We start from the raw sequence: 11,307 nt of genomic DNA, 5'->3' as shown, positions 1-11,307 counted from the left end.
GGCTGGCAGCGACGGCGGCGGCTGGCGGCGGCGCGGTGCGGCGGCGGCGGCGGGCGCAGGTTAAGGTTAGGGTTTCTTGCGAGTGGGCCGGCAGCGGCGGCGGCTGAGCTGGCGGGGCGCGGGTGGCTGACGGGCCTGGGGGGGCTCGGGCACGGCCCAAAGGCGGTTCGCGTTTTCTTTAATAATAATTCCGCGCAGAAGAAAAATAAAAAGAAATACTAAACAGACTCCAAAAATCCCGAAATAAATTTTCCCCGGCTTCTAAAATCAAGCCGGACAAGAAGAACATTTATTTGGGGCCTAAATGCAATTTTGAAAAACGCGCATTTTTCCTAAATCCAAATAAAAGGGCGAAAAACTCCAAAATAAATCTTATTTGATTTTTTATTAAATCTTCCTTATTTCTTTATTTTGGGAAAGTCATTTTATTCCCTCTCTATATTTTTGGTAGTAGAAATAATTGAAGATAAAATGAATAAAATCAATGATCCTATTTTCAAATTTTGAGAAAAACTCAAATAAGAAAATAACGAAATCCCCAACTCTCTCCGTGGGTCCTTGAGTTGCATAGAATTTCTAGGATCGAGCCAAAATGCAACAAAAATATGATATGCAATGATGATCTATGTATAACATTCCAAATTGAAAATTTGGGATGTTACAAACCTACCCCCCTTAAGATGAATCTCGCCCTCGAGATTCAGGTTGGCTAGCAAATGGGTGAGGGTGGTCCTTGAGCAGATCTTCCTCTCGCTCCCAGGTGGCTTCCTCCTCGGTGTGGTGGCTCCACTGAACTTTGCAAAACTTGATAACCTTACTACGGGTAACTCGACTGGCATAATCCAGAATTCTAACTGGTTTCTCTTCATAAGTCAAATCATCCTTCAACTGAATTGCTTCCAGTGGCACTGTATCTCTCAGTGGTATATCAGCCATCTCTGCGTGACACTTCTTCAACTGAGAAACATGAAACACATCGTGAACTCCTGACAATCCCTCAGGTAATTCCAACTTATACGCTACTTCTCCCATGCGTTCCAAAACTTTGTATGGCCCCACAAAACGTGGCGCTAACTTCCCTTTAACTCCAAAACGCTTAACTCCTCGAAGTGGAGATACTCGAAGATATACTCTGTCTCCGACTTCGTGTTCTGTCTCCTTGCGTTTTGAATCTGCATAACTCTTTTGTCTTGACTGAGCTACCTTGAGCCTATCGCGGATCAATTTTACCTTCTGTTCAGACTCCTTAATCAAATCCAGTCCAAACAACTGGCGGTCTCCCACCTCATCCCACAACAACGGGGTTCTGCACCTCCTTCCGTACAAGGCTTCGAAAGGGGCCATCTTCAAACTGGATTGATAACTGTTGTTGTAAGAAAACTCCGCGTATGGCAAGTTGTCATCCCAACTTGATCCATAATCCAAAACACAAGCTCTAAGCATATCCTCCAAAATCTGATTGACTCTCTCGGTCTGTCCATCTGTCTGTGGATGGAATGTTGTGCTAAACTCCAGCCTGGTTCCCAATGTTTCATGCAACTGCTTCCAGAATTTTGAGGTGAATTGGGTTCCTCTATCTGATACGATACTCCTAGGAACTCCATGTAAACATAAAATCCTTGTCATGTATATCTTAGCCAATTTGGCACCGCTGTAGGTAGTCTTTACTGGGATGAAATGAGATACCTTCGTCAAACGATCGACTACAACCCAAATTGAGTCACAGCCTGAACGAGTCCTGGGCAATCCCGTGATGAAATCCATGCCTAGCTTGTCCCACTTCCATTCGGGTATAGGCAATGGCTGCAACAATCCGGCTGGCTTCTGGTGTTCTGCTTTCACCCTCTGACATACATCACAAACTGCTACATACTCTGCAATATCCTTCTTCATTCCGGTCCACCAGAAAGTTTCCTTCAAATCCAAATACATCTTGGTATTCCCGGGGTGAATCGAATATGGTGAATCATGTGCCTCTTGCAGAATCAACTTCCTGATCTCCGGGTCATTGGGCACATAAACACGGTCCTCAAATCGTAGGGCATCGTACTCATCCTCACGAAATCCCTTAGCCTTCCCTTAGCTCATTTTCTCCTTTATAGAGGCAACTTCCTTATCTGTCTTTTGAGCTTCTCTGATTTTATCCGTCAACGTAGACTAAATCTCCATTGCTGCTACATAGCCTCTCGGAACTATTTCCAAACATAGATCATGAAGATCCTCGGCTAACTCCTTGGGTATTCCTCCCATCATTAGTGTATTGACGTGGCTCTTACGGCTCAACGCGTCTGCTACAATGTTAGCCTTCCCGGGGTGATAATGCAATCTCATATCATAATCCTTAATAAGCTCCAACCATCTCCTCTGCCTGAGATTTAACTCCTTCTGCATGAAGATGTACTTCAAACTCTTGTGATCCGTGTACACCTCATAATGATTCCCAATGAGAAAATGTCTCCACGATTTCAGTGCGTGCACTACGGCTGCTAACTCCAAATCATGAGTGGCATAATTCAGCTCATGAGGCTTAAGCTGTCGTGAAGCATACGAAACAACTCTTCCCTCCTGCATAAGTACTGCTCCAAGTCCTCGACGTGAAGCGTCGCAATACACTTCATAATCCTTAGTCTGATCTGGTAGAATTAATACTGGTGAGGTAACCAAACGTTTCTTCAATTCCTGGAAACTAGCCTCACACTCCTCAGTCCAAATGAACTTAGTATCCTACTTCAACAACTCTGTCATAGGCTTCGCAATCTTCGAGAAATTTTCAATAAATCTCTGGTAGTATCCTGCGAGTCCAAGGAAACTCTGGATTTCTCCAACTGTTGTTGGTGCTTCCCAGTTTGTCACAGTGACAACTTTAGTGGGGTCTACTGCGATACCTTCTCTGGATATAACATGTCCGAGAAATCCAACTTCTTTCAACCAAAACTCACACTTGCTGAACTTGGCGTATAGCTGATGTTCTCTGAGCTTCTCGAGTACCATACGCAAGTGTTCCTTATGTTCCTCTTCATTCTTCGAGTAAACCAAAATATCATCAATGAACACCACGACGAACTTATCCAAAAACTCCATAAACACCTTGTTCATCATGTTCATAAAATAGGCTGGGGCGTTAGTCAAACCAAATGACATAACGGTATACTCATACAGCCCATACCTGGTGGTAAAAGCCGTCTTCGGTATATCTTGCTCCCGAATCTTCAACTGACGGTATCCTGATCGCAAATCGATCTTGGAAAACACCTTAGCTCCTTGCAACCGATCAAACAGATCATTGATCATTGGTAGTGGGTACTTGTTCTTGATTGTTACTTCATTCAATCCGCGATAATCAACAACCATTCTTAACGATCCATCCTTCTTCTCCACCAGAAGTACTGGCGATCCCCAAGGCGAAGAACTTGGGCGAATAAAACCTTTGTCCAACAGCTCCTTAATCTGCTTCTTAATTTCCTCCAAATCTTGGGCTGGCATCCTCCACGGTCTCTTGGATATCGGCCCCATGCCTGGCAGTAGTTCAATTAAGAAGTCAATGTCTCTATCCGGTGGCATGCCTGGCAACTCTTCTTGAAATACATCGGGGAAATCCTTTACCACTGGTACTTCCTCCTGCACAACTCCTGATAAGGAATTTACATGTGCTCTCCTCGGCTCATGCCGTGATACATACTTGATTCTTATTCCTTCTGGTGTCGTAAGAAAAATTGTCTTGCTGGCGCAATCAATGTTTCCTCCATACATCGACAGCCAATCCATACCAAGAATTACATCCAAACCTTGGGATTCCAATATAATTAAATCCGTTGGGAAAACATGCCTTCCTATTCTTAATGGCACCTGAAAGCATCCTTGACTGGCCATAAACTCAGCTCCCGGTGAACTTACTAGCATGGGTGTCTTAAGAGTCTTAGTGGGCAGGCTAAACTAATCCACAAATCCCCTTGATATGTATGAATGCGATGCACCAGTATCAAAAAGAACAACTGCAGTAAATGCCTTAACCAAAAACTTACCTATTATTGCGTCTGGCTGAGCTTCAACCTCCTCCACGGTAACGTGGTTCACTTGCCCCCTGTTGAAAGGGTTCGGCTTCTTTCCTGAGCTCCCATTGCCATTTCCATTTTGGGCTTCCGGGCAGTCATTTGCATAATGCCCAGTCTTACGGCACTTATAACAAGTAATATGACTCGGGTCTGCCTTGGATGGTGTTGACGGGTTGGTGCGGCTTTGTCCATTGCTTCCTCCATTCCCGTTTCCATTCTTTGCGCCATTATGATTATGCGAGCTGCCTCCTCCATGAGTATGCTGAAAGTGTCCTCCTGACTTTGGAGCAAAGCGTGGTTTCTGCTGAGCTCCAGAATTGTACTTTCCCTGTGCATACTTTCTCTTACGATTGTCAATTTGCTGCTGCTTCCCTTCAATCATAAGAGCACGATCTACTAACTCCTGGTAGTTATTGAAAGTGGCTACCATCAACTGCATGCTCATCTCATCATTCAGTCCTTCTAGAAACTTCTCCTGCTTAGCTGCATCCGTAGCAACGTCATCTGGGGCATAATGTGCTAGATTACTAAAATCATCCACATACTGGCCAACTGTCTGTCCTCCTTGGCGTAAGTTGCGAAACTCACGCTTCTTCATGGCCATAGCTCCTGCTGAAACATGGGGCAGTACGAAAAGCTTGCTGAAACTGATTCCATGTGACAGTGTCTACAGGGTAAGTGGCTGTAAAATTCTCCCACCATGCTGCTGCGGGTCCGTCAAGCTGATGTGCGGCAAACTTCACCTTTTCTCCATCCGTGCATCCTGCAGTGGTCAACTCCCTCCCTATCTTACGGAGCCAATCATCTGCTACTATCGGCTCGGTGCTACTGGAAAACACCGACAGATTCAACCTTAAGAAACACGCCAGATGGTCAACAGGTGGTGGTGGTGGTGGGTTGTTGTTGTTGTTGCCTTGGTTCTGTACCAATGTTTGAATCAAGGTATTCTGCTGCTGAATCAACTGAGTGATCTCTGGCGGAAAAAAAACTCGGGGTCGCGTCTCGGAGGCATCTGAGGGTTTAAATGTTGGAAATATGCCCTAGAGGCAATAATAAAAGCATTATTATTATATTTCCTTGTTCATGATAATTGTCTTTTGTTCATGCTATAACTGTATTATCCGGAAATCGTAATACACGTGTGAATACATAGACCATAGCATGTCCCTAGTGAGCCTCTAGTTGACTAGCTCGTTGGTCAACAGATAGTCCTGGTTTCCTGACTATGGACATTAGATGTCATTGACAACGGGATCACGTCATTAGGAGAATGACGTGATGGACAAGACCCAATCTTAAGCATAGCACAAGATCGTGTAGTTCGTTTTGCTAGAGCTTTTCCAATGTCAAGTATCTCTTCCTTAGACCATGAGATCGTGTAACTCCCGAATACCGTAAGAGTGCTTTGGGTGTACCAAACGTCACAACGTAACTGGGTGACTATAAAGGTGCACTACAGGTATCTCCGAAAGTCTCTGTTGGGTTGACACGGATCGAGACTGGGATTTGTCACTCCGTATGACGGAGAGGTATCTCTGGGCCCACTCGGTAATGCATCATCACAATGAGCTCAAAGTGACCAAGTGTTTGATCACGGGATCATGCATTGCGGTACGAGTAAAGTGACTTGCCGGTAACGAGACTGAACGAGGTATTGGGATACCGACGATCGAGTCTCGGGCATGTAACGTACCGATTGACAAAGGGAATTGCATACGGGGTTTGATCGAATCCTCGACATCGTGGTTCATCCGATGACAACATCGAGGAGCATGTGGGAGCCAACATGGGTATCCAGATCCCGCTGTTGGTTATTGACCTGAGGTCGTCTCGGTCATGTCTGCATGTCTCCCGAACCCGTAGGGTCTACACACTTAAGGCTCGGTGACGCTAGGGTTATCAGGAAGACAAGTATGTGATTACCGAATGTTGTTCGGAGTCCCGGATGTGATCCCGGACGTCACGAGGAGTTCCGGAATGGTCCGGAGGTAAAGATTTATATAAGGAAAGTGGTTAAACGGACACCGGAAAGTTTCGGTGGCATACCGGTATTGTACCGGGGGTCCACCGGGTGGGGCCACCCCTCCCGGGGGGCCACATGGGCTGTGTGGGAGAGGGAGCCAGCCCCCTAGTGGGCTGGGCGCGCCTCCCCACCTAGGCCGATGCGGCTAGGGCAAGGGGAGGGGAAACCCTAAAGGGGGCGCCCCCCTAGCTTGGGGGGCAAGCCACCCCTTTTCCCTCTCCCTTTGGCCGCCGCCCCCTCTAGGGTTTCCCCTACAGGGCCGGCCCCCTTGCCCATCTCCTCCTATATATAGAGGGGTGAGGGGAGGGCTGCGGGACACAACTCAAGGCGCAGCCCCTCCCCTCCCCAACACCTCTCCTCCTCCGTACGTGCTTGGCGAAGCCCTGTCGAAGTACTTCTGCACCAACTACACCACGCCGTCGTGCTGCCATTGGAGCTGCCTTCCTCAACCTCTCCTTCCTCCTTGCTGGATCAAGACGGAGGAGACGTCGTCCATCCCGTACGTGTGTTGAACGCGGAGGTGTTGTCCGTTCAGCACTTGGTCATCGGTGATCCGAATCACGACGAGTACGACTCCATCATCACCATCCCCTTGAACGCTTCCGCACTCGATCTACAAGTGGTATGTAGATGAAAACTCTTCCCCTTGACTCGTTGCTTAGATGAACTCATAGATGGATCTTGGTGAAACCGTAGGAAAAATTTTAATTTTCTGCAACGTTCCCCAACAGTGGTATTAGAGCTAGGTCTATGCGTAGTTCTCTTTGCACGTGTAGTACACAATTTTGTTGTGGGCGTAGATCTTGTCAACTTGCTTGCCGCTACTAGTCTTATCTTGCTTCAGCGGTATTGTGGGATGAAGCGGCCCGGACCAACCTTACACGTACGCTTACGTGAGACTGGTTCCACCGACTAACATGCACTAGTTGCATAAGGTGGCTGGCGGGTGTCTGTCTCTCCCACTTTAGTTGAAGTGGATTCGATGAAAAGGGTCCTTATGAAGGGTAAATAGAAGTTGACAAGATCACATTGTGGTTATTCGTAGGTAAGAAAACGTTCTTGCTAGAACCCAATTGCAGCCACGTAAAAGATGCACCAACAATTAGAGGACGTCTAACTTGTTTTTGCAGCAATTGTCATGTGATGTGATATGGCCAGAAGTTGTGATGAATGATGAATGATATATTGTGATGTATGAGATCATGTTCTTGTAATAGGAATCACGACTTGCATGTCGATGAGTATGACAACCGGCAGGAGCCATAGGAGTTGTCTTTATTTTTGTATGACCTGCGTGTCATTGAAGAACGCCATGTAAACTACTTTACTTTATTGCTAAACGCGTTAGTCATAGAAGTAGAAGTAGTCGTTGGCGTGACAACTTCATGAAGACACGATGATGGAGATCATGATGATGGAGATCATGGTGTCATGCCGGTGATAAGATGATCATGGAGCCCCGAAGATGAAGATCAAAGGAGCTATATGATATTGGCCATATCATGTCACTACTTTATATAATTGCATGTGATGTTTATTATGTTTTATGCATCTTGTTTACTTAGAACGACGGTAGTAAATAAGATGATCCCTTACAACAATTTCAAGAAGTGTTCTCCCCTAACTGTGCACCGTTGCTAAAGTTCGTCGTTTCGAAGCACCACGTGATGATCGGGTGTGATAGATCATTACGTTCACATAGAACGGGTGTAAGACAGTTTTACACATGCAAAAACACTTAGGGTTAACTTGACGAGCCTAGCATGTACAGACATGGCCTCGGAACACAGAGACCGAAAGGTCGAACACGAGTCATATAGAAGATACGATCAACATGAGAATGTTCACCGACGATGACTAGTCCGTCTCACGTGATGATTGGACACGGCCTAGTCGACTTGGATCGTGTAACACTTAGATGACTAGAGGGATGTCTAATCTGAGTGGGAGTTCATTAAAATAATTTGATTAGATGAACTTAATTATCATGAACTTAGTCTAAAACTTTTTGCATAATATGTCTTGTAGATCAAATGGCCAACGCTCATATCATCATGAACTTCAACGCGTACCTAGAGAAAACCAAGCTGAAAGATGATGGCAGCAACTATACGTACTGGGTCCGGAACCTGAGGATCATCCTCATAGCTGCCAGGAAACAATATGTCCTAGAAGGACCGCTAGGTGACGCTCCCGTCCCAGAGAACCAAGACATTATGAATGCTTGGCAGTCTCGTGCTGACGATTACTCCCTCGTTCAGTGCGGCATGCTTTACAGCTTAGAACCGGGGCTCCAAAAGTGTTTTGAGCATCACGGAGCATATGAGATGTTTGAAGAGCTGAAACTAGTTTTCCAAGCTCACGCCCGGGTCGAGAGATATGAAGTCTCCGACAAGTTCTACAGTTGTAAGATGGAGGAAAATAGTTCTGTCAGTGAGCACATACTCAAAATGTCTGGGTTGCACAACCGCCTGTCCCAGCTGGACATTAACCTCCCGGATGAGGCGGTCATTGACAGAATCCTTCAGTCGCTCCCACCAAGCTACAAGAGCTTCGTGATGAACTACAATATGCAGGGGATGGTGAAGACCATTCCTGAAGTATTTTCTATGTTGAAGTCAGCAGAGGTTGAAATCAAGAAAGAACATCAAGTGTTGATGGTCAATAAGACCACTAAGTTCAAGAAGGGCAAGGGTAAGAAGAACTTCAAGAAGGACGTCAAGGAGGTTGCCGCGCCCGGTAAGCCAGTTGCCGGGAAGAAGTCAAAGAATGGACCCAAGCCTGAGACTGAGTGCTTTTATTGCAAGGGGAAGGGTCACTGGAAGCGGAACTGCCCCAAATACTTAGCGGATAAGAAGGCCGGCAACATTAAAGGTATATTCGATATACATGTAATTGATGTGTACCTCACCAGTACTTGTAGTAACTCCTGGGTATTTGATACCGGTGCCGTTGCTCATATTTGTAACTCACAGCAGGGGCTGCGGAATAAGCGGAGACTGGCGAAGGACGAGGTGATGATGTGCGTCGGGAATGGTTCCAGAGTCGATGTGATCGCCGTCGGCACGCTACCTCTACATTTACCCACGGGATTAGTTTTGAACCTTAATAATTGTTATTTAGTGCCAAGTTTGAGCATGAACATTGTATCTGGATCTCGTTTAATACGAGATGGCTACTCATTTAAGTCTGAGAATAATGGTTGTTCGATTTGTATGAGAGATATGTTTTATGGTCATGCTCCAATGGTCAATGGTTTATTCTTAATGAATCTCGAGCGTAATACTACACATATTCATAGCGTGAATACCAAAAGATGTAAAGTTGATAACGATAGTCCCACATACTTGTGGCACTGCCGCCTTGGTCACATTGGTGTCAAGCGCATGAAGAAGCTCCATGCTGATGGACTTTTAGAGTCTCTTGATTATGAATCATTTGACACATGTGAACCATGCCTCATGGGCAAGATGACCAAGACTCCGTTCTCTGGAACAATGGAGCGAGCAACCAACTTGTTGGAAATCATACATACCGATGTGTGCGGTCCAATGAGTGTTGAGGCTCGCGGAGGATATCGTTATGTTCTCACTCTCACTGATGACTTGAGTAGATATGGGTATGTCTACTTAATGAAACACAAGTCTGAGACCTTTGAAAAGTTCAAGGAATTTCAGAATGAGGTAGAGAATCAACGTGACCGAAAGATAAAATTCCTACGATCACATCGTGGAGGAGAATACTTAAGTCACGAATTTAGTACACACTTAAGGAAATGTGGAATCGTTTCACAACTCACGCCGCCTGGAACACCTCAGCGTAACGGTGTGTCCGAACGTCGTAATCGCACTATATTAGATATGGTGCGGTCTATGATGTCTCTTACCGATTTACCACTATCATTTTGGGGATACGCTCTAGAGACAGCTACATTCACTTTAAATAGGGCACCGTCTAAATCCGTTGAGACGACACCGTATGAATTATGGTTTGGGAAGAAACCTAAGCTGTCGTTTCTAAAAGTTTGGGGATGCGATGCTTATGTCAAGAAACTTCAACCTGAAAAGCTCGAACCCAAGTCGGAAAAATGCGTCTTCATAGGATACCCTAAGGAAACCATTGGGTATACCTTCTACTTAAGATCCGAGGGCAAGATCTTTGTTGCCAAGAACGGATCCTTTCTGGAAAAAGAGTTTCTCTCGAAAGAAGTAAGTGGGAGGAAAGTAGAACTCGATGAAGTACTACCTCTTGAACCGAAAAGTAGTGCAGCCCAGGAAAATGTTCCTGTGATGCCTACACCAACTGAAGAGGAAAATAATGATGATCAAGGTACTTCGGATCAAGTTGCTACTGAACTTCGTAGGTCCACAAGGACACGTTCCGCACCAGAGTGGTACGACAACCCTGTCCTGGAAATCATGTTGTTAGACAACGGTGAACCTTCGAACTATGAAGAAGCTATGGCGGGTCCAAATTCCAGCAAATGGCTAGAAGCCATGAAATCCGAGATAGAATCCATGTATGAAAACAAAGTATGGACTTTGACTGACTTGCCCGATGATTGGCGAGCGATAGAAAACAAATGGATCTTTAAGAAGAAGACGGACGCGGATGGTAATGTTACCGTCTATAAAGCTCGACTTGTCGCTAAGGGTTATCGGCAAGTTCAAGGGATTGACTACAATGAGACTTTCTCTCCCGTAGCGAAGCTTAAGTCCGTCCGAATCATGTTAGCAATTGCCGCATACTATGATTATGAGATATGGAAGATGGACGTCAAAACGGCATTCCTTAACGGTTATCTTAAGGAAGAACTGTATATGTGCAGCCGGAAGGTTTTGTCGATCCTAAGAACGCTAACAAAGTATGCAAGCTCCAGCGATCCATTTATGGGCTGGTGCAAGCATCTCGAGTTGGAACATTCGCTTTGATGAGATGATCAAAGCGTTTGGGTTTATGCAGACTTATGGAGAAGCCTGCGTTTACAAGAAAGTGAGTGGGAGCTCTGTAGCATTTCTCATATTATATGTAGATGACATACTTTTGATGGGAAATGATATAGAATTCTTGGACAGCATTAAGGCCTACTTGAATAAGTGTTTTTCAATGAAGGACCTTGGAGAAGCTGCTTATATATTAGGCATCAAGATCTATAGAAATAGATCGAGACGCCTCATAGGTCTTTCACAAAGCACATACCTTGATAAGATTTTGAAGAAGTTCAAAATGGAT

Source organism: Triticum aestivum, chromosome 6B, assembly GCF_018294505.1.
Source record: "Triticum aestivum cultivar Chinese Spring chromosome 6B, IWGSC CS RefSeq v2.1, whole genome shotgun sequence".
In the NCBI taxonomy this organism is placed as follows: domain Eukaryota; kingdom Viridiplantae; phylum Streptophyta; class Magnoliopsida; order Poales; family Poaceae; genus Triticum; species Triticum aestivum.
Note: the sequence above shows the minus strand (reverse complement) of the source record.